A 23652-nucleotide genomic window follows, 5' to 3' on the forward strand; every position below is an offset into this window, starting at 1 on the left:
AGCACAGAGGGAGAGTGAAAGGGAGAAGCCGACTCCCCACTGAGGGACTCAGTCCCAGGACCCTGGGATCATCACCTGAGCTGAAGGCAGAGGCTTAACCAATTGAGCCACCCAGGTGCCCCCCACCCTCCCCAACTTAGCTTTCTTATTGCACAGTCTTTTCTAAGACTGGAATATTCAGGGTGGGCCAAAGAGATTTTATGTTGAGTTTTGTGGTCTTCCTTTGGCAGGAGGATGGAGCATGATTACCCCTTTTCTATCTCTATGCAGCAGCTTTATTCCAAATCTGGTTGGGCACAGCACTTAGTAGGTACTCAGGAAATGTTGGTGGGTTTGGTCATCACAGATTCCAGAACTCTGTACCCATGCATTAACCCTCTGCCCCCAACCCAAGACGTTAGCTAAACAATGTCCAAACTCTCCTTTAGAGCCCACATTTAGGATGTGAACCCTCTCTTTCATTGGAGATGAGCCCATGTGAGCTCTGGGTGAGATGTGGGTTGTGTCTTGGCTCTATTACTTGCTAGCTGGGACCTTGCGCAAACGATAAACTCTTTGTGCTTTCATTTTTTTAATGTTAAATGGGAATAATTATAATTCCACCCGTCTCATTTTATAGGGTAGAGGTGAGGATTCAGTGAAATAATCTAGATGAAGCTCTTAGCACCATCTGGCACATGATAAGTGCTCTGTATATTGATCAGAATTATTGTAATTCCAGAGGCTGCATTTATTCCCTCAGCCTTTAGATCCACAATTTGTGATCTTGTACTTTCGAGTATAAATTGTCTTGTACTTGCATTCTCAGTGTTTTAGTCCTCTTCTCTCCAGTTGCACTATAGATATTTAAAATTCAAAATGGGATATATCTATAAGGTAAGAATAGTTCAACATTGAAATACAGAGGAAAGTCGATCTCCTTCCTCCCCTAAACCCTAAGTTTACTTCTTAGAATCAAATGAAATTAAGATGTGGGTTGGGTTTTTTTTTTTTTTTTTTTTTTTTTTCTCCTTTGGTAATTTTTTTTCTGTAAAAACACAGGAACCCAGAATTCTGGACAACAGAGGTAGTGTTTTTCTTTCTTCCATCTTCTCCTGCTCCCTACCCCCCTCTCCCACAAATTACGCACAATATAGGACTTTGCACATATCATTCCCAGTGTTTGGCAGCAATTCCTTGTTGCTATGAAATCTTGCCTTTTCTTTTCTTCTTCCTCTTCTTCTTCTTCTTCTTCTTTTTTTAGAGTGGGGGAAGGGGCAGAGAGAGAGGGAGAGAGAGAATCTTAAGCAGGTTCCACACTCAGTGCGGAACCTGAAGCAGGGCTTGATTTCACGACCCTGAGATCATGACCTGAGCTGAAATCAAGAGTCAGATGCTTAACCCACTGAGCCACCCAGGCGCCTTGAAATCTTGCATTTTCTATCCCTAGTCCCTTTCTAGATGGACTCAAACTCCTCTACTGAACAAGCTGGAAAGTGTTCCTTGGACCTCAGATAGTTAGCAGCCTAATGTTTGCCTCTGGAATTTTGCCAGCTATGGAGGCTCTGACTCTCTAGCCCTCTCTACTCTGGGACCTGAACCATACCAGTGGGGCCACGGGGCCCTTGCACTGACTGATCTTGTAACTCAGACCTTTCTCTGCAGATCCCTGTGACTATTTGCAATCTGATGTGTCTGATAAGGCAATGTGACAGGAAGAAGTATTATTGAAAAAAGAAAAAATTACCCCAGATTCCATAGTGCAGATTCGACTGCTTTTTCTTTTTACGTGATTTGCCTATTCCTGTCCGTGTACCTCATCTTCTGCCACTTCAGTCCTAGAGTACAAGCCATCTGGATACATTTTATTTTTGTTTGTTTCTGCATTCTGGTGACCTTCAGAATCCAAGAAGGAGGAAAAGAAGATTGTAGTTGGGGGAAACAGTGAGTCTTCAATTTCCAGTCATTCATAACTCCCTTTTGTGTTTATTGATAAGATCAGAGCTTAGGGACCTTAGAGCTGTGACCACGAGGTGTTGAGTAATTTGCCTAAAGTCAGGCTGTTGGGATGCCTGGATCTCGTGACAGTGTCCTTTCTTTCAGGCACCCCCAGCCCCTGACAGTGGGGCCTGTTACTCTGCCACGTTTTCCAGCTAGGTCCCAAGTATTGTGGACGACAGCAGAATGAGGGTCTCCACACCAGCCGAGGGGTCAGAGATGCCTTGCTTTTGCCCCAGAGGTCATGGCTGGGTAGCCAAGTCTGCATCTTCCCTGCCCACAAACACAAACTCATTTCTTCACTGGGTTATATAGAAGAGACCAGTGTTCAGGCTCTGCCAGGTGTTTTAGTTTTCAGGAAGAAAAAACAGTAAAGACTCCCCACCGCCCCTTCCCCTTCAGCTGTATTGAGATGTAATTGACATGTAACATTGTGTAAGTTTAAGGTTTACAATGTGATGATTTGATATACATATATATTGCAAAATGGTTACCACACAGGCTTAGTTAACACATCCATCACCTCACATAATTACCATTTTTTGGTGTGGCGAAAACATTTAAGATTTACTCTTCTTAGCAGTTTTCAAGTATATAATACAGTATTGTTGTATTTTTTTAAAAGATTTTATTTTATTTTAATTTTTTTTTATTTTATTTTATATTTATTTGAGAGAGAGCGTGAGAAGAGGGGTGAGGGAGAGAGGGAGAAGCAGGCTCGAGCAGGGAGCCCGATGCGGGGCTTGATCCCAGGACTCTGGGATCATGACCGGAGCCGAAGGCAGACGCTTAACTGACTGAGCCACCCAGGCACTCTTAAGATTTTATTTTTAAGTAATCTCTGCACCCAACATGGGGCTTGAACTCACAACCGCAAGATCAAAAGTCGTAGCCAGCCAGGCACCACCCCGGACAGTATTGTTCATTATAGTTAGTCACCGTATTGTATGTTAGACCCCCAGAACTTACTCATTTTTTAATGGGAAGTTTGTACCCTTTGGCTAACGTCTCTCCATTTCCCCTACCCTTCAACCTCTAGCAACCACCATTCTGCTTTGTTTCTGTGAGTTTGCCTTTTTTAAATTCCGCATATAAGTGAGATCACACAGTATGTATCTTTCTCTGTCTGGCTTATTTCACTTCACATAATGCCCTCAGGGTCCATCCATGTTGTCATAAATGGCAGGATTTCCTTCTTTTTTATGATTGATAACTCCATTGTATACGTATATACAGCACATCTTCTTTATTCATCCATAGATGGACACTTGGACTGTTACTAAATCTTGGTTATTGTGAATAAAATCTGCAGTGAACATGGTGGTGCAGATATCTCCTGGAGATAGTGATTTCATTTCGTTTGGATATATACCCAGAAGTAGGATTGCTGAATCATATGGTAATTCTACTTTTAATTTTTTGAGGAACCTCCATACTGTTCTTCATAGTGGCTGCAGCAATTTAAAATTGTACCAACAGTGCACAAAGATGCCCTTTTACGGGCGCCTGGGTGGCTCAGATGGTTAAGCGTCTGCCTTTGGCTCCGGTCATGATCCCAGGGTTCTGGGATCGAGTCCCGCATCGGGCTCCCTGCTCCTTGGGAGCCTGCTTCTCCCTCTCTTCTCTCTCTCTCTCTCTCTCTCTCCACCTCTGTCGCTCATGAATAAAATCTTAAAAAAAAAAAAAAAAAGATTCCCTTTTACATCCTCACTAACACGTTATCTCCTACTTTTTGGTAATCGCTATCCTAGCAGATGTGAGGTAATATCTCATTGTGGTTTTGATTTGCATCTCCCTGATGATGAGTGTTGTTGAGCATCTTTTCATGTTTGTTGGGTATTTGTTTGTCTTTCTTGGAAAAGAAGGTCCCCTGCCCATTTTTTTTTTTTAAAGATTTTATTTATTTATTTGACAGAGAGAGACACAGCGAGAAAGGGAACACAAGCAGGGGGAGTGGGAGAGGGAGAAGCAGGCTTCCCCCCGAGCAGGGAGCCCGACGTGGGGCTTGATCCCAGCACCCTGGGACCATGACCTGATCCGAAGGCAGATGCTCAATGACTGAGCCATCCAGGCGCCCCACATTTTTTTTTTTTAAAGGGAAGTTTTTCGTTTTTGTTTTTTTTTTAAAGATTTTATTTATTTATTTGAGAGAGAGAGCACACGAGAGGGGGGAGGGTCAGAGGGAGAAGCAGACTCCCCGCTGAGCAGGGAGCCCGACGCGGGACTCGATCCAGAGACTCCAGGATCATGACCTGAGCCGAAGGCAGTCGTTCAACCAACTGAGCCACCCAGGCGCCCCCCCACATTTTTTAAATCAGATTGGAGAACATTTTTATTTCTTCAGTAGTCAGCTCCTTGCTCTCTGTGCTTCGGGATAGGAATCCCGTGGTGGATCAGTAACAGTCTCTCTGTCATTGTCAGTTCTCCTCTCTCCCTCAAACTCATAAAATTAACCATAAATTAGCTTGTCTTTCCCAAGTGCATGGCAGCTGGTGACAAAGAAGGGTGGCCCATCAAGTCCCATGGATGGTAATGAAAAATCAACTTAAATGTTTCCAAAATAAGATGATTTAAGATTATTAGTGACATTATCTGATTTTTTTCCTTAGCTTATTACTCATGGTGACAGCAATAAATGGCCTTCCACTCCCCACCCCCCCCCGCCCATGATTCCTAGAGATGGGATGAGGAATAATCATATTTTGCTTTTGGTGCTATAGAATTGTATTTGGAGCAGTATCTAAGGCATTCCAGGCAGAGGTGGTGGTAGCCCCATTTTACAGTAGAGGAAGCTGAGGCTCAGAGAGGTTGAATGCATTGCCCAAGAACACGTAGCTAGAGAATAGTGGGGCCTGAACTCAAGTCCAGGCTCTCTTGCACTCATGCAGTGGTCTTTCTTCTCTGTTCTTTAGGAACAGATTGTAGTAGGAGACCCTATTCTAGCAACTTGTTCTGGAGGATGGACCCTGTGACTCATCAGGGTCTGGGTGTGCTGGGGCTAGCCCTGGCTTTAAACCTGGTCTTGGGACCTTTGTGGGGCAGATCATCGCAGGCCGTCCCCACATCTGGAATTGCAGGGAGGGGGTCCTTTACTCTTCGAGCCCAGGGCCTGGCAGCCATAGGCCTGATGGTCCCCAGATGCACAGGAGCTGAGGGCTACTATCTCATTTCTTCTTTCCCCAGGACCCCTCCAGAAGCACAATATGAATCTTAGCCATCATTTTGTAGCCTCAGCCTTACCTCTTGTTAGTGTTCCTTGTGAACCAAAAGTATGCTTATATACAGCTGTCTAAAAGTTGGACTGTACCAGAAGTTTCCACATTATTTGACTCTTGTTTTTGCTTATGTTGATATTGTGGTTTTGCTTTTGTTTAAACAACGGAAATGTGGACAGATTTCAGATAAATTCACAGATGCATATTTATGGAATTAAAAATTTTTTTTTAAGTTTTATTTTAGAGAGAGAGAGAGAGAGCAAGTGCGCGTGAGCAGGGGGAGGGGCAGAGGGAGAGGGGAGAGAGACTCCCAAGCCGACTCTGCACCATGTGCGGAGCCTGGCATGCGACTTGATCCCACAACCCCGAGATCATGACCCTAGCAGAAACCAAGAGTCGGACGCCCAACCGACGGAGCCACCCAGGTGCCCCTTGGAATTTTAAAATTTTTAACCAGAAAAGTAATGTAAATGTTCAAAAAGGGTTTGGACACATTTGTTACTACCGAGCCCCCTGTGGTTTCTTTGGATGCCGTGGCTTTTAGCCTCCTGTCCTCTTGGGGGTGAGCAGGCCCAGAGGTGTTGCCTCTGCAGCCGAGTTTGTAACCGGACGGACGGGGTCGGGCCAGCGTGGCAGTTGCATTCCCCCATGGAGGACAGCTAGACACGCTAGGAGTGCCCACTTCTATTTTTAGATTAATGTCGTGACGGAGAAATTTGACTTTATCCTTCATCCCTTAATGCTCTGAGCTGAATTGATCGCTCATGGAATAGCCTCCATGCTATCACGAGTGGAGCTTCCCCGCTGCTCCCTTCTGCCGTACAAAGAGAATTCTGACTCTGTTGCCACCGGTATCTTTGAGGTGTTATGATGGGAGGAAAGCAGAGGGGACAGGGCAGGAATCCTGCAAATCCATCCTCACGGAAGTGTTTTTTAGAAAGGCATTTTCAGCAGGAAATTCATGGGTTTCTTTTTGTGAGGGCAACAAATGGGAGAGAAATGGCGGGTTTGCAGAAGTGATTTGTGGAGCCTGGGAACCCTCTGTGCTTGGCAAAATAAGTAGAGAGTCCAGCTGATTTTGATGTATTTTCAGATCCTGCCACGCCCCCCACCCCCACTGGACACATTCTACCCTGTGATCACTACATGTAAGGCTGGTTTTCTGTGCAAGGTTCTAGGTCATATGGGCCATGAATCTGGCCAATTTTAGGCTCCTCATAAGTTTTTTTGGTGCTTGATTTGATAGGTAGTACATTGGAGGAGAGGCTGGGAATGGGAAGGTCACTGATAATGACCTTGTAGGAAGAGTAAGAAGGTTCCTGCTCAGGAAAAGGGACATATTCTAAGACCTTTCCTCACTGGGAGGTTTCCTAAGGGCAGGGATGAAGGCATTTGAGCATTTTCCCAGCAGTTTCTGGGTATGCCCATTATGCCGACCTGATGTAGTTTTGGGATGTTGGTGAGGTTTGGAGCCAATGGCCAAGAAAGAATTCTTGAGACATCTTTGGTGCAAAAACGGTGATCTTATTAAAGCATGGGGACAGAACCCAGGGGCAGAAAGAGCTGCTGCATTGGGGTTGTGAGGAATGGCTGGTTATATAGTTGGGAGTTGGGGGAGGTAAGGAAAAAGGAAGGTGTCCAAAAGGACTTTGATGTGCTAAGGAAGATTTATAGGATACTGGAGGCCTGGCTATTGCCGAGTTCAGGTGTTTTTCCTTCTAGTAAGGCACTAACATTAAGACAGTTGGGAGCTTCCTGGAAGAGTCTCACACTCTGCTATGGCTACAGGTCATAAATTTAATTTTGTTCACTCTCCCTTTGCCTCTGTTTCCCACATCACTCACGGAGGGGAGGGTGATGTTAGGGGCTCCAGGAAATGGAGTTATGGGTCTTTGAAAGTTAGGACTATTGGTAAGAATGCTTTTTTCCCTGTAAAATCGCTAGACACTGGTACGCTGGATGGAGACTCATGTCTCGCGGGATTGTGATCTATATCAGTTAACCCTTTGTTTTTCCCTTAGTTTTAGGGGTGGCCAGAGTGCCTGAGGAGTGTCACACAGATCCGCGGCCTGGGGCTGGGGGTGGTTGTGGGGTGTCAGCTTGTGCTTTGTCCTCTTGTTGCCTTCTGCTCCCTCATCATACCTTTCCAGGTAGCAGGGAAGGAAGCAGCCCCCAGGACTGGCTCCCCGTTGGAAGCTGAGGGTGGATCCACACTTGAGAATCTGTATGGTTTTGAGTGCTGCCCAACCTCAGTAGGATCCTCACTCCGTCACATGGTGGGTAGGATTTATAGAGTCATTTTTGGAGGTAGGCCAAGGAAGGTACAGGCGCAAACCTCGTCTCACCCACACCCTAGGGGGCGTGGGGGGTGGAGGGTACTCAGAAAGGCAAGCCATAGCGTCCACAGGAAGACCGTGAGTCAGAACAAAGCTGTATTAGCCTGAGGTGTTCCTTGAGATTGGCTTCTCTCTACTCTTAGATGAGGAGGTTGGGGAGTGACTCATAGGAAACTTTAATGTGTGTTTCTAAGCTTTCCAGGACTATTAAGGACTTGTGGTTCAACATGGTAACTCCCATCGTTTTGAGCCTTTGTTGGTTGGGTTTCCTTGTCTGCAAGGTGATGGCGATGGTTGCTGTGGTGGGTTGTGCTGCTTCTTCCTGCCACCTAAAATCTTTTCTCCTCTGTGATGCCTGGGTGAAGCGCAGGCTACAGAGAGCCTCGGGTGTTTGCATTGTGCCTGGGTTATGATTCTCAACCCAACAGGTCCTCATGAGAAACTGACGTGCCCGTGATTACGTAGATGCTGTAGGAAATACAACAAATCACCTTTAGTATATACGTAACATAGACATCACTTCCACCACATTCTTTCCAGTCCTCCAGAGCCCTACTACTTAAACACGCCCAAACAACTCAGAACAGGGATGATGCAGCAATGGAATCGTGTGCCAAGGGTACGTGAGATGGTGTCCAGAGGAAGGCAGAATTTCTGGCAGGCGTTGATGGAGGGAGTTAGGTCTTAAAGAAGGAGTGAGGTTCGGGGGAGTTGGTAATAGGGTGGTGGGCCACAGTAGGTGACTTTCCAGGGGAGGGGGCTGCCCCCTGTTCAGCCACGGCTAAGTGTTTACCAGCGCTGTGCCTCTGTTGCCCGGGTTCTTTTTTTTTTTAAGATTTTATTTATTTGAGAGAAAGAGCGTGCACAAGCAGGGGGAGGGCAAGAGGGAGAGGGAGAAGCCGGCTTCCTGCTGAGCAGAGAGCCCATGCAGGCTTGATCCCAGGACCCTCAGATCATGACCTGAGCCGAAGGCAGGTGCTTCACCAACTAGGCCACCCATGTGCCCCTGTCGCCCAGGTCTTTAGGAATTTCCCACGCTGGGACTGTTGACAGGAAAGCCATGCCCCCAACTAGTCGAGTCTTCCATATAGAAATAGCTCTTGTCTTCAGGTGGCTGGGGGAGCAGGACTGGGGAGCAGAGCATGGTATAGTGTTATAGGCTGTGAGTCAGGCAGAGCTGGCTTTGGCAAGGTCCTCAACCTCTGGGCCCATTTCCTCTTCCGTAAAATGAGGATAATCCTAGTAAATACTCATAGCATTGTAATGAGCATGAAATGAAATTATGCACGTAAGCCCTTCGCATAATGCCAGGTCCAAAGTAAATGCTCAATAAAAGGGAGCTTTTCTTTTTGTAGGAATACTGTTTCCAAGAGCAACTACTTCCCTGCTAGCAGTGGATATGAGAATAGACTCACAAGTGTGCCACCAGCTGTTTCCATCACTGTTGCTTCAGAACAAACCATCCCAAACAAGAACCATTTCATTATGCTCATGGAAACCAGGCTGGGAATTATGGAAAGGGCTCAGCAGGAATGGGCTTGTTCCTGCTTCTCCGTGTCGGAGCCTCAGCTGGGACAATTTGGAGGCTCTGGGTGAGGCTGCAGATGGAGGCAGGCAGCATCAGAAAGGCTCGTTCACACATGTGTCTGGTGCCTGGGCTGGGAGGACTGAAGGCTAGGGCTGCTGACGGTGGGTGCCCTGTGTAGCCCCTCCAAGTGTAGCTGCCTCAGGGCTCTTGGCCTTCTTACGTGGTGGCTCAAGGCTTCAAGCACAATTGTTGCAACGAACAAGGCAGAAGCTGCATCATCTTCTCTGCTCTGGCTTGGAAGTCATGCAGTGTCACTTACACTGCATTCTAGTCGTTCCCGTGAGTCTCAGGGCCCGCTGAGATGCAGAGGGGGACAGAGACCCGCCCTTTCAGCGGAGGAGTGTCCAGATCACGTCAGAGAAAAGCATATCAGCTGGAGTGGTGTGCCATTTTGAAAACGCAACCTGCCCGTCCTGCTAAGGGAATTCTGGTGGGCAGAGTGTGAGGCCACAGGGTCGTGGAGAGCCCAGGCAAAAGCAGCACCCCAAGGCCCACCTGCGAAGAAAGAAGAATGACTTTTTTGTTGACAAAAATCATCAAAGGTCTGACGTGCTACCTCTTTTGTGGGTTCTTTTTATCCAGCGTGTAGCCGGGTGTTTCTGAGGCATGACAGACACCTGGGCAGCCCTTCTAGTCAGTGTGAGACCCCACGGTGGGGACTGGTCAGGGCAGGCAGGCGTTTGTGGAGAGGCTCTTTGGTGAGGAAAGTGGCAGCACAGACGCTCTGCGTCTGCCATTTTCGGTTTCCTGGTGGTGACATCTGTGTCTGGACCAGCTCGAGGCGAGAGTCCCAGCTATGTTGTCTGAGCTTACTTTGCACAGGATGGCAATTGGCTATAGGTGCCCAAGTTGAAACAGTCCTATTTTAGAATGTTGGAGAGAGCAAGATGTCCTGCAAACACACGCTGGGAAGTTTGGCATGAAAGAAGGCACCGATCTGTCTGTTTTAATCACAAGAAGCCTGGCTCTAGGAAAACCTTTCCTCAGCAGCAGGAGAGAGGTGGGAAGCGGGTCCTGCATCCCATGGAAAACCGGGGCTGGTTAAAGGGGTCATTGAAAAATAGTTTGAAACAGGCTGATGAATTGTGCTGTCTCTTGAGACCAGCCACTGTTAGTCTATAAATATGAGTTCCCTGTCATGTCCCCTCCATCCTCCGGCCGAGCAAGAGCAGCAGAAATCCAACCCTCATGCTGTTGAGTCATGTCGCAGGCATAGATGTGGGCCCAGCATGAAGAAGGCTGGTGCTTTGAGTGGTTTCCTGAGTGCTGATTTATGCGTATACATCTTTTCCCTTGGTCCCCGTGGCACGTATTCACGGAAAGCCAGCTGGAGTTGGGAGTGGCCTGGAATCCACCCTGGACACTCTACACGTTTGAACTGAGGCCCCAGTACCAAGGTCCCGTTTAACTAGCCTGTCTGAACACTGTGCTTGCGGCCCAGGTGCCTGAGGACTGGCTCTCCAAGAACAGCACGGTTACCAGCCCCGGGAAGCCCGTCTATCAGTGCTGTCCTCTCTGGCCTCCTTCTTAGCCGTGTCATTCCCTGAGCTCTCTGCTGCATGCCCTGGCTGATGTGGTGCAGCGCAGTGCACTGGGATCTGGGGCTTGCCCGCTGTCCCACGCGAGTGCAGGACTGAACTTTGGCACATGGTGTCTGGTCTCATCTCGTCGGGACTGTGGACCTGCCTGTGGTCCAGACAGTGGCAGCTGGTCCTGTGCGAGTTGGTGGCTATACCTGGAAATGTTCCAGGTGCTTATGGATCGCTGGAAGGGGAAGCTTTGGTTCGTACTGGAAGCCAGGAGTGGGTGGGTGTATGTTGTCACAGAGGTAGGGGGAACGGGACCTCTAAAAGCCCTCTTACTGCCTGAATGCTCATGCCTTCCTGAAAGATGATGACATGCAGGTACCCAGCCGGAGCAAATGGTGATGTGAAGGGCCAGAGAGATTTCCTAGGACTCGCCGGCTGCTCCTTCTCCCTGTTCATGTGATTAACTGCTCCATCTGTTGGCCCATCATCCCCGTCCCCAGTACCGTGGTTTCGTTCTTCCACCACCACCCCGCCCCACCCCCCACCCCCGGTAATTGTGAAGGTTACTGTCACGTCCTGCTGGCCGGTCTCACTGCAACCACAACCACTTCCTGCTTCGAAGCTTCCTGTCACCCCAGCGTGGAGTCCATGCTTCTCCCACATGGCCTGCAGTCCTCCATCCCCGCCCCAACCCTTCACTCCTGCACCATCTTCTCCCTTTTCCTTTCGTGAAGGTTCTGCTTCAGCTACAAAGGACTATTTCCTCTTTCCTAGATGTGTCAGGTTTTTCCCCTTTGCCTGAAACACATTATTCCCTCCAACTGAGAATGGCCTTCTCCTGACTCTTCCCCTTGCACCAAGCCCTGTCCTTTCCTTACAGCCCAGATAGCACCTGTGTATTCTGGTGACTCCCTTCCAAGGAGTTTTCTTCCTCTCCGTATCTCTTGTTTCCGTAATTCTCCACAGTAGATGCTTAAGCAGGATGGCATGGAGGGTAGAATAAGATCGTCATTAAGAGCATGGGAGTGAGGGGTGCCTGGGTGGCTCAGTCGGTTAAGCGTCCAGCTCTTGATTTCAGCTCCAGTCATGATCTCAGGGTCCTGGGATCAAGCTCCACGTCAGGCCTCTGTGCTCAGCACGGAGTCCTGCTTGAGGATTCTCTCTCCCTCTCCCTCTGCCCCTCTGCTGCTCCTGTGCTCTCCTCCCTCTCCCTCTCTCGAATAAATCAATAAATCTTTTTTTTTTTTTTTTTAAGAGCATGGGTGTGGAAGCTAACCGTCCCAGCTTTGCCACTTACTGGCTCTAACTCTGAGGAACAGCCTCACTTCACTTGGCCATAGTGTCTTCATCTGTAGCCAGCGATGAAGCAGTACCCATTGCATGAGGTTTTTGATTGGGATAGTATATCTAAAAAGCTTAGCATAGTGCCTGGTGTGTCGTTCGTGCTCCATGAGTACTGGCAGTGATGATGACAGTGGTTAGGAGGGTAGACTTATGACCAGAGTCGGGATGTGAGAATGAGGGAAGTTCCATCCTGTTTCCCCCATAGGAGCATCTCTTCATCTCTCCCTCTCCTTCTCCCTTTCACCTATGTAGGGCATTGCTGCCCTTTTCCAGTAACCAAAGCAGTTGGTGTCCTTAAGTGGCCAAAGTCAGTAGATACTCAGGCAGGAATGTTAACAGGGAGGAGTCTTGCTCTCTTGAGTAACAACCTGGATTCTCTCCTGGTGACAGTTCTGATCCTGGATATTAGTTGTATTTTAGAAGCTTTAGCTAACCGCTTTCCACCTATGGTGTGGTGCCTTCTTTCCAGACAGGAAGGTGGGTGCTACAGTCAGGCAGGGTGGGGCCTCACGGTCTGTGGGCCAAGCCCAGCATCGTAAGAGTTGACCTGCTGGGACCCTCCTGTGAAGGGCTGACCCTTGTTCCTCAGAACTCCACCCAGTATCCTGACCGCTTTGAATAGCACCAAGCTAGTCTTATAGGGCAGACTTTCTGGCCCTTGGGCTGTGATGGAGCAAGGAGAATCTTCGTCTTTAAAATAACCCTTCCCTCTATTTTGGGATGATCCTTCCTGGGGTGAGTGAACAGTGAACAATGTTTTTACCATGGGTTGACTGTGGCTCTTGGTGAACAGGGGAGCTGAGCTACAGAGCTTTTGGAGTTGACCCTTGTTCTTTGCATTTCTGATCCATGAACCTCGACCTTTCTTTCCCCTCTCTGGAGGCCCTTTATACTCACCTGGTAAGATGCACATTTTAGAAAAGGAAAAAGATGAGGGTGGTGATGCGGTATGGGTGGGGACAGGAACGGAAGACTCCACGGTGGAAGGGGTAGGACATAGGCACTGGACCAAGCAACAGGGCTCTGGTGACAGCTGGGAAATTGGAGGTGGTCAGTCAAAGGTGTTTCATGAAGGGCCAATGGGAGAAGATTTTGTAAGTCAAAGCAGAGATCCTGGATTAAGAACATTCTGTGTTGGGCTCCACTGAACAGCTGCATTGGACCTTCCTGGTACTGCTCAGCGGCAAATACACACCTGTTTTGAGGGGGAAGGTCCAGTGGAGAGAGTGGGACTTAAGGTCCCGGGATTCCTCTGCTTTAGTAGTTCTTATCCTCATACGTTTGAACCTTTTAACACGAAGTCCGCTCTCCCCCTCTGACTTCACTGCTATATCCTCTGCGGCGTGTGACTTGAAGGTGACCAGTGCTATACTGGGCTCACAGGGTCCAGCCTGCATGACTCCAAGGAAAACTCCCCACTTCTAAAATGGTTTCAGACCTGGTGGAGGAGGGTTGCTTGTCCTGACTATCAACACCTTCCTCCCTACCCGCAAGCTAATGTACTGTCTCAGCCATGGTGCTTTTAGCACACATTTGCCCTAATTTATGCCTGGTGAGATGTTGCCCACCAGCAGGCTTTTGCCACCACTCCTTGCCAAAGCTGCCCTGGTTTGGGTGTCTGCAAGCTTCCCAGATAGACGGTCTTTACTTCTAAAGCACTGTCATTTAAATATAAAAAGCCGGTTCTCTTCCCTAGAAGGATGTAGAACACTACTCAGGGGGTCTGGCTTGAGTCTGAGACCCCAGGGTTCTAGTGAGAAAGGCAGATTACTCACAGGTAGGATTAGACCGGACTCCTACTTCGGTGGCTTCTCTGCTCGTTCGCACCTGTTCTGAATGCACGTGTTGCTCCGCGCCCCACCCTGACACTAAGACGCCCCATCAACTTGACAATGCTGTAAGGAAACCACTCAGTGGCTCTTCCTCTCTATACAGGACACAGGATTAGGTGAGGTTCCTGCCCAGTTAATTTATGAGATGAGACTGCCCCAAACACATAAAATGAAGACGCGGGTTGTACGCCGTGACGTCGGAGAGAGCAGCTCTGTAGAGACGTACCTGGCGTTGTAGAGACGTGATGACCAGACGTTTGAGCCCTGAGTGGGGAGGCAGCATGGTGTGGTGCAATGTGGGCACAGAAGCCAGAGCAGGACCAGATCCTGCCTGTGTTTCTTCCCACATGTGGGGGAGTCACCCATTAGCCCCAGCTTGCAGGGTTGCTGTGATAGCGAGAGGAGCTGTCACGGGTGACATTCCCAGTACGGTGCCTGGGACGCCGGAAGAATGCAAGAAGTTGTAGCCACAGCTGTTATGTATTTTTTTTAATGACTTAGTTTTTAAAATATTAACCAAAAAATACCTATTTGATGTAGACGATTTTGACAGTATAGATGAGTATAAGAGAAACTTAATCACCCCAAATCCCAGTGCCCAGAGATAACCACGGTTAGCATTTAGATATATATATATATATCCTTTGGGTAATTTTTCTATGTGATAGACAGCATATTCTTAAGAAAAAGAAATAAAAAAAATCTGATCAATGTATTTTTGTGTACTAATGTTTTATTAAAATATAGTCACATATATTATTAAATTGCCTGCTACATCTTTTTTATATGTTTTTTAAAGTGCATGTACAGTATCTATTAAAAAGCCAAATCATATCACAGTGTTTATAATAAAAATCAAAGGTCTCCTGCTCTATCCTTTCTTACTCCCTGAGTCTTCCTCCTGGCTACTGATCTTCTTGAGGGGAGGTGCTAGTTTAATTTATATTTGAACACCATGTACTTAGCACAGTGCATATGGGCTCTCTTTACAGGGGGCTCTTTAAAAAAACAACAACAACAACAGATTTAAATCAACGCTTATTATAGAACATGACATACTCCTTAAAAAACATGCAGCTGAAATGTGTAAAGTTGATTCATTTTATAGAAGCTTAGAGAGGCTGTCCAAATCTTTGGCTGTATTGTATGGAGATTTTATTGACTGGAATGTTGCTTTTTGGTTTAGATTTTCAATTTTAATATGTGTTTTTGCTCTAAGAGATGTTGTAGTAGTGGAATTGAGCTTTGTTATCTGTTAGATTAGGTTAGGTAACCAGAAAAAAAGATACTCAAAGTAACAGTGGCTGAAATAAGAAGTCTTTCTTTCTTGTATGTCAGAGTCTGGCAGGAGACAGCCCATGGTTAGCATGGCATCTCCATTCCACAAGCCCTGGACTCCTTCCCATTCACAGCTCTGCCAACTTTGGGGCAGGATCTTACCCTCAAGGTCCAAGGTGGTAGCTAAATCTGCAGCTATCACATCTGTGTTCCAGGCAGCACAGTGTAGGGAGGGATGAAGAAGGACCAAAGGCCGTGAGCTGGGAACTCTAAAAGACAGGTTACAGAAGGCAGCCGCTTGATACTTCCGAGCTACCTGGTTGTGCTTTGGTACAGGGAGGACGGGAAATGGAGTTAATGTTACATGTGGCCAGGTGCCCATCATGCACTTTAGGGTTCTGTTACTATAGGATGAGGGGAGAATAACCACGGAAGGGCGACTAGCAGTCTGGGTCATAGCTTTCAGGCCCTTTCCCTATCATTAATCCCTTGTTAGTCCTTCCATGATATGTTGCCAGGATTGCTAATGTAGCAATTCTTTTCTGCTGTGTTTTCAGTTTGTTTTCTCTTTCTCGTGGAACGCTGCTGACTCTGTCCTTCTGTTTTAACCCTTCCTTGGAGATTTCTCTCTCATCCACTCCTCTGGAGTCGGGGTCTTTGAGACACCTGCTTGGATGTGAGATGGTGGCCAACAGGTGGATCTTTTCGTCAAGGGCAGTAGCCTTCTGCTTTCTGCCTAGAGGGCTTCCAGTCATATCATTGACATCACTGGTTCCCAGCGGTGGCTGCAGACCTCTGGGGATGGGGCTGCTGTAAGGTCTTTTTGAATCTAAGTGTGTTTGCAGAGAGTATAAATATTTGCATGTCTCTTTTTCAAATGTAGGCACTGTTGTGTTGATAAAATACAAATTGGATTAAAAGTGCTTTTCTCAGTGGCTATTTTAATATGGCGGGGTGATTGGGGCCTGGCTGTAATTTCATTCAAACCTGGGTTATGTCCTGGCTCTGCCTCTTACTACCTGTGGACCAGCCTCTCTGAAATTCAGTCCCCACATCTGAAAGTGCCTCCCTGACTTACTGGGAGAATTCTGATTACAGATGCAAATCACTTAGCCTGGTGCACAGCACACACCGAAGCCCCCATAAACATTAGCTCTGATGAGTGTTTTCTTCTTAACACTGAAAGTACATCGACCATTGTAGTAACATTTGCTTTAAAGCTGAAAGGACCTATTTCAAGAGGTTGGGAATCACTGCTATAGCTTCTTCGGTGATTCTGATGTCATCAGCCCTCAAACAGGTCTGGGGAGCACTGTCTAAATGGATTCAGTCAGAAACCTTTGGGGATGATTTGTATTCATTTGTTGACTCCATCAAGAAAAATACTTCCCGAGCACCTTTAATGCCTCCTCGGGTTAGAGGCGTGGAAAGGGAGGCCATCGTGGTTCAGTTGGGCTCTAGCTCTGGATCACAGGACAGGGTCACTGTGCTGAGTGTTCTTTGGCTGCGCCCAGAGCGCTTTCACACATCCAGTGGTTTCCTTGCTTTCCTCTTCCGTACCCAGAGAGGGTGGATCCTAAATCCACCCAGTTCTCTCACCCTTCTGTCACTCTGATGCCGGGGCCTTTGGGCTGCCCTTGCTAAGCGTCGCTGGGAAGCACAGCTCACTGGCTGTGCCAGGGGAACTCGGTGGAACTCTGCTGAACCGGCTGGGGCCTCGGTGGCTGTGTCTCCTGGCCATCTCCAGCCTGCACTGCACCTCCTGAGGCCGAGAGGCGGGGAGTCTAGGTGGTGAATCATTTGCCTCGGTAAGCAAGTCTGGCCTCTCTTGGCCCTGCCTGGAGGGACAGAGTGGGCTGAGGGCCAGGGGCCAGAAGAGGCCATGAGATGCTTGCTGGTCATGCTCCCACTGTGCACTAGTGGTCCACGAGGCAAGCCCTTGCAGGTGGCTCTGCCGCGTCAGCACGACAGGAAGGCTGCTGTGTGTGAGCCACCGACCTGTTGGCACTCTGGGCTCTGGGTGGGGCTGGAGCCTGAGATCTTCTTCCTTCCTCCACTGGAGACAACGGGCTGCAGGGAGCAAATGTCTCTAGTTCTGACTCAGGTGCCCTAAGGCCGGGCTGTGTCTAGTGAATGGGGCTTTTCTCTGGGATGGAGTCATCTTGCCTGACTCCTCTTTGCCCTTGGGTTTAGCTGTTATTCAGCTGGGACGGGTGATGGAGCTTGGCTGGCCCCAGAAAGCCTGACACTGCTTTTAGGGGACTAAAGACTCAGAGAAGGTCAGAAATAGGGGGATGGGGGCCTGGTGCAGATCGCACGGTGGTGGAGTCAGAACCCAGACATTCTAGGCCTTCAGCTCTTGCTCTTTTCTTTCTGTCTTGTTGCCGCTCAGAGATTGTTCTCGCTGTGGTGGGAGGGAGGGGGTGCCTTGGCGTAGATCTGGTGGTTGAACTGAGCTTTGGCAGGAACAAGCAGGAGCACAGGTTTTGCATAACTGGAGAGATAGGAGATCTAAGCCAGGGAAGGGTCCCTTGCAGGGTGCCCTTGGCTACAGACCGTACCAGTTTCCTTCTCCCTACACCGAGAAAACAACACAAACTGAGGCAGGATCCTGGGCTAGGATGGCAGATTGAACACGTACGTGGACTGCATCTGCTGGTGCTCGCTGTCAAAACCCGGCTGAAACTGCAGGAGCTCACAAGGCCAGAGGGAGAGGAGGCCACGGCAACCGAGTTTGGGAAGCTGGAAAACAGGTGGGTGAACGGTAACTAGCTGACTTAGGACGTTTGAAAAAGATCATTTTAAGCTGACAATGAGGAAAGCAAAGAACCCATCCATCAGTTTATATCACAGATGCCTAAAAAGTCTAGCAAGTGGCAGCACCAGGCACCTGGAGCTGGGGCGAAGTGGGGTCCTCAAGTAAAGAAGATTGGGTAGCAGTGGTACGATGTGCAGTGGAGTCCCGTGGATCTTTCTTCTCCAGTCCATGAAGCCACCTGACCCCCTCTCCTTTTTTTTTTTTTTTTTTAAGATTTTATTTATTTGACAGAGAGAGACACAGCGAGAGAGGGAACACAAGCAGGGGGAGCAGGAGAGGGAGAAGCAGGCTTCCCGCGGAGCAGGGAGTTTGACATGGGGCTCGATCCCAGGACCCCAGGATCACGACCTGAGCTGAAGGCAGACACTTAACGACTGAGCCACCCAGGCGCCCCTCCCCCTCTCCTTTTGGAAGGGGTAAATGGTTTCTGGACGGGGACACCGGGCACAGTGGAGGGTGTGGGTACTTTAGTACTTTATAAAGAAAAGGAGGGATGAAGTAAGTGTTTACAGGCTGATGCCTGCATTCCGAGACTACCTCAGCCCCCCTCGTGACTGGCTTCCCAGCACACTGGTGGCCAGGACTTCCCTTTCCTAGCCATTCGGGAGAGTACTGCTCCCTGAGAGCACCTGACCAGCTCAAGAGAAGTGACCTCGAGCTATTCTTGCCTAGGTTGACCCGGATCCTCCCACTGTGAAGCTCGAAGTTGGCAGATTCCTTCTGTGTGCTGGGAGGTTCTAGTCCACTTGGGTTCCTCATGCCTTTCCCTGCCTACTTACTATGGAAAACTTACAAGCAAGGAGAATCTTGACAAGTGCCTGTGTACTCACCAATTCCAACACTGCCCAACTCGTGGGCAATCTTTCTTCTGTCATCCCACTCATTCCCCAGCCTTGATTATTTTGAAGGAAAGGTGTAGCATCATTTCACATTTTTGGTAAATATTTCAGTAGGTACTTAAAAATATAAGGACTTCTTTTTAAAACCAAAGCACAATTTGGTTCTCAATCATGAACATACAACAGATTGCTATGACTCTGAGCAAAAGAGCATTAGAGGCCAAAGCACAAACAGGAAAAGCAGCTAAAGCAGACTACACGGGGAGAAAACGAAGAAGTAAAAAAGAACCATCAGTGATACACTCAGGTAGAAGAAAAGATACTGTGCCCGTATTACAAAAACAGCTGTTACACAAATACATTTGTGCTTGCCGCTCCAAAAAAAAAAAAAAAAAAATTTTTCAGAGAAGGAAAGAGAGCTCCCTTAGCAATTAAAACCATGATAGGGAAATGAAAAGCACAATAGAAGGATTCAAAGGTAAAGTGATGACATCTCCAAAAGAAGAGCAAAAAGAAAAAAAACAGATGGGAAAAATGGTGGAAAAAAGATCAGAAAATTGGAGGACCAGTCTAGAAAGTCTGATATCCAGATAACAGAGGTTTTAGAGAGGGACAACAGAAATACAGGCGAGGAAATTAACAGTATAATACTTCAAGAAAATTCTGTTACTGAAAGACATGAGCGTGCAGATTTCAAAGTACTCACTAAGTTCCCACCTCAAGCCACATCCCTCTAAGATTTCAGACCACAGGGGACAAAGAAGAGAGTAGAAATTTCCCAAAGGAAAAGACACATCACTTACAGAGCATCAGGAAGCAAAATGGCTTGAGGCTTCTTAACAGCAGTGTTGGAAGCAAGAAAATGATGCATAGTGTCTTCAGAATTATGGAGGGAAATCTCTAATCATTTTTATACCAAGTATAGGGATGGAAAATAGACAATTTCCCAACAACAACAAAAAAGAACCTTCCATGCATTCCTTTCTAACGAGCTACTGGAGAATGCACACCACCAAAGCAAGAGAAGAAGCCAGCAGAGAAAGTGAGGTGCAGGACACACAGGTTAACACAGAAGAGGGATGAGGGTAAAGCTCCTCAGACTGCAAAGGGGGACTCCAGGAGCACGGCTGAGCACCAGACCTAGAGGTTGGGCAGTTGACATCCGGCAGTGTGACTCAGGGCTGTCATCGCCAACTCAGCTGCTGGTGGTGTTACATTGATTTAACTCGAGGACTCACTGCCTGGGGGAACCTGGTCCAGATTCTTATCGGTACTTGGCCAGCTTGCTCATGTGCTGATGAAGCTCCTGCGCACTCCTCCTTGCCCCGCTTACCGGATAGACCAGTGTTTGCTTTGCCCAACCCGAAAACCAGAGGTAGGCTAAGGTCAATTTAGAGCAAGGAAATACAGAGGAGCTCACGCCTGTGTATGTGACCTTATTTGGAAATTGAGTCTTCTTAGATGTAATCAAGTCAAGATGAGGCCGCACTAGATCAAGACTGGCTCTAATCCAATGACTGGTTTCTGTATAAGAAGAGGGAAGTTTAGATACAGACACACAGAGATGAGCAGGCCATGGGAAGACGCGGAGACAGACACACAGAGGGCACACAGCCAGATGAAGACGTTGGAGTTAATGCTGCCCTGAGCCAAAAAGCACCAAGAATTGTTGGCAGCCACCAGCAACTGGAAGAGGCAGGGAAGGATTCTTCCTTCCTGAGAGCCTTTGAAGGGAGCAGAGCCCTGCCCACACCTTGACTTTGGACTAGAAGTGTAGCCTCCAGAATGGAGAGAGAGTAAGTTTCTGTTGTAAGCCACCATATTTGTGCTAGTCATGTTACAGCGCCCTAGAAAACTAGTATGCCCAGCTCCATTTGTACTTTTCCCTCGCTCTTTCCAAACTAAACAGTATCTTATTTAGGGATGTATACATAGGTGGTAAAATAAAAAGGAAAGGAATGAATGACAAAAGTGAGGAAAGGGATATGACAGGGAGGACACACGGAGCTTCTAATGGACTGGATGGAGTCACAGGAGTTTTCGTCTCCTTTTCTTTAAACCATACATACATTCTTCTATGTGTATATACATTTGACAATAAATTGGGGAGAAAAAAGACTAAACCAAGCAGAGCACGACCCTCAGAAGAGAGGTAGACCAGTTGCTTTCTGGGACAGATAGTGCTGATTCATTCAAACTAAATGAAGGTCTGGGGACGGGAGTCTTGGCGCCAAGGTAAACATTTAGCAAATCAGAGCCCCTTGTGCTAATGGAGATGAATAATAAATAAGAAATCTGAAAATGATAAATCATCAACCAAAGCTAAATTTACCATTACGACATATGGGAGTGTCTCCTCAGTTATGCCAAGTTTTGAGAGCCTGGCCTCCAGCTAAATGATATTAAGTCAGACACCGAGCCCTCTGTGGCCATCCCTGCCTGCCTCATTTCTCCCTCTGATAACCTAACAGGAGCTGGCCTTTTAGGTGGTCTGTATGAAATACCACTGAATCCCATAGAAAAGTCACTCCATTTCTCTATATTCATGGAGGTTCGACATTCATTTTGTTGCAATTTGCCTTTATTCCTCTCAACGCTTCTAAATGTTTCTTTTTTTTTTTTTTTGAAGATTTTATTTATTTATTCAACAGAGAGAGACACAGCTTGAGAGGGGACACAAGCAGGGGCAGAGGGAGAGGGAGAGCCGGACTCCCCGCTGAGCAAGGAGCCCGATGTGGGACTTGATCCCAGGACCCTGGGATCATGACCTGAGCCGAAGGCAAACACCTAACGACTGAGCCACCCAGGTGCCCTAAATGTTTCTTTCTAACAGACAGAAGGCCTTAGGCTCAGAGTTTGACCTGTGACAGGATCTACTGAAACTTAATAACAGTTATTTTTGTTTTCATTTTATTTATTTGTACAGGTTAACTGATATTAGAATATTTGTGTTTTTTATTTGTAATATAAAATTTCTTTTAGTAATTTTTAAAAAGTCAACGTAAAGAAAAATATTAAGTAAATGGTGTATAGGTGGTATCCTGATCTGGAAATAATCATGAATAATGTCTGTGGGTTACGGAGGTTTGGAAAACTGCTTATCTTCCTGATTGTAGCAAAACGTAGGCCCCTATTGATGTACACTTTGTCTTGACCTAATATTCAATTTTTTCTTGTATCTTTCCATACAATATGTACAGAAGGCCCTTAAGGGCAGAGTCACTAGCTTACCTTCCCTGCGTTCCTGCACCCGACCTGGCAGCAGCTGGGTGTGTTAGTCACCAGTGAACCCTGGCCGTGGTGTTTCTCTCTCTCCAGTCTGAATATCTTGCCTGGTACTCACCGGCTCCCCTTTGTGCCTCAGGGATGGATTGCACTGGGGGGATGCCCCCCCCAACCTCCCCGGCACCCATAGGATGGGAAAGTGGGTAGTCTGAGAAGATGCACAAGATACTTCTTCAGTGAAATAAGTGACCAGTGAGGGGTCAGTTCTTTCAGAGAGTCTGGTTCTGTGCTGGTTCCTGGAGGGAGAACAGTGTGGGTTCCAGAAGAAAGAGAATGGGGTTTTTGCCCTCGAGGAGTCCTGTCCATCACCTTCCGGAGGAGATGATGAGACACGCATGCAGCACTTGGGAATGATTTAAAAGAAGTATATAGTGTTAAATTGTGTGATAGAGGTTTTGGGTGCTGAAGGAATAATTCAGGAAAAGGGGGAGCAGTGAAGACTAGTTAACCAATGACTGTATAGGGATCTGACAGAAATTGAAATAAGCCTGAAAGGCAATAGGATTCCTTTCTGTCCTCTGGATGGCACAGCACATGGAGAGAGATCTGGCTTTGGAACCCATCTCCATTCCTCTCTAACTGTGGGCAACTGACTTAACAGTTCTGTGTCTGATTTAGCATGGGTAACATAGGGAAAATATTTGCACCTACTTCATAGGGTTGATTTAAGGATTAAGGTATTGTATGTGAAGCTCTTTATATACATTATGCAAAGAGCATCATGCCACTACATAGCAAGGGATCAATATGGGTAGCTAGCATTATTAATTTATCAACTATTCCATTTATTTCTACAGCAAAAAACTGTTGCATGGTTATCATCTGTCAGGGACTCCCAGGCTTCCCACAGTGACCTCAGTACCTTGGACGCCGAGTCCCATGGCTTACACTTATGTATGAGATGTTTAATCATCAAAGTAACAATAATAGCTGTAGTGTCCCGAGTCCCTGTTTAGGTGTCAGGCACTCTGCTAGGTGCTTCGTTACTACATCACCTTTATTTATTTATTTTTTTTATATAGGAGGAGAAGGAAGTTATTTTTTTAGTTTAATTTATTATTTAATAATTATTATTTAATTTAATTTATATAGGAGGAGAGGGAGTTTATTATTTAAAAAAATTTTTTTACTACATCGTCTTTATTTATTTATTTAAAGATTTTATTTATTTATTTGACAGAGAGAGACACAGCGAGAGAGGGAACACAAGCAGGGGGAGTAGGAGAGGGAGAAGCAGGCTTCCTGCCGAGCAGGGGGCCCAATGCGGGGCTCGATCCCAGGACCCTGGGATCATGACCTGAGCCGAAAGCAGACGCTTTAACGACTGAGCCACCCAGGCGCCCCTACATCATCTTTAATCTTTATTCCCATTTTATAGAAGTGAGAGTAGAAGTGCAGAGTTTCTAAAACTTGTCCAGGGTCACATGTAGGGTGTCAAGGCTAGGATCTAAATTGTCTGCTTTTTGGGTTTTTTTCTGATCCATCCTGACTCTTGTTACTGTCGCCCTATATCCATTACGTCCCAAATTGAACTTGGCTTCCTCAAAGGGCTTTGCTTTTCAACTTCAATCAGGGGTGCCACCATTCTACTTGTCACCCACATCTGAAAGG

The 23652-nt window shown here is 47.1% G+C and overlaps 1 protein-coding gene across 1 annotated transcript in view; it reads left to right on the forward strand.

The window, feature by feature from the left end:
- MAP3K9 (mitogen-activated protein kinase kinase kinase 9) overlaps positions 1-23652 on the forward strand; it is a 71297-nt gene that overhangs the window by 18074 nt on the left and 29571 nt on the right.

This window comes from Zalophus californianus, chromosome 6 (genome assembly GCF_009762305.2).
Source record: "Zalophus californianus isolate mZalCal1 chromosome 6, mZalCal1.pri.v2, whole genome shotgun sequence".
In the NCBI taxonomy this organism is placed as follows: domain Eukaryota; kingdom Metazoa; phylum Chordata; class Mammalia; order Carnivora; family Otariidae; genus Zalophus; species Zalophus californianus.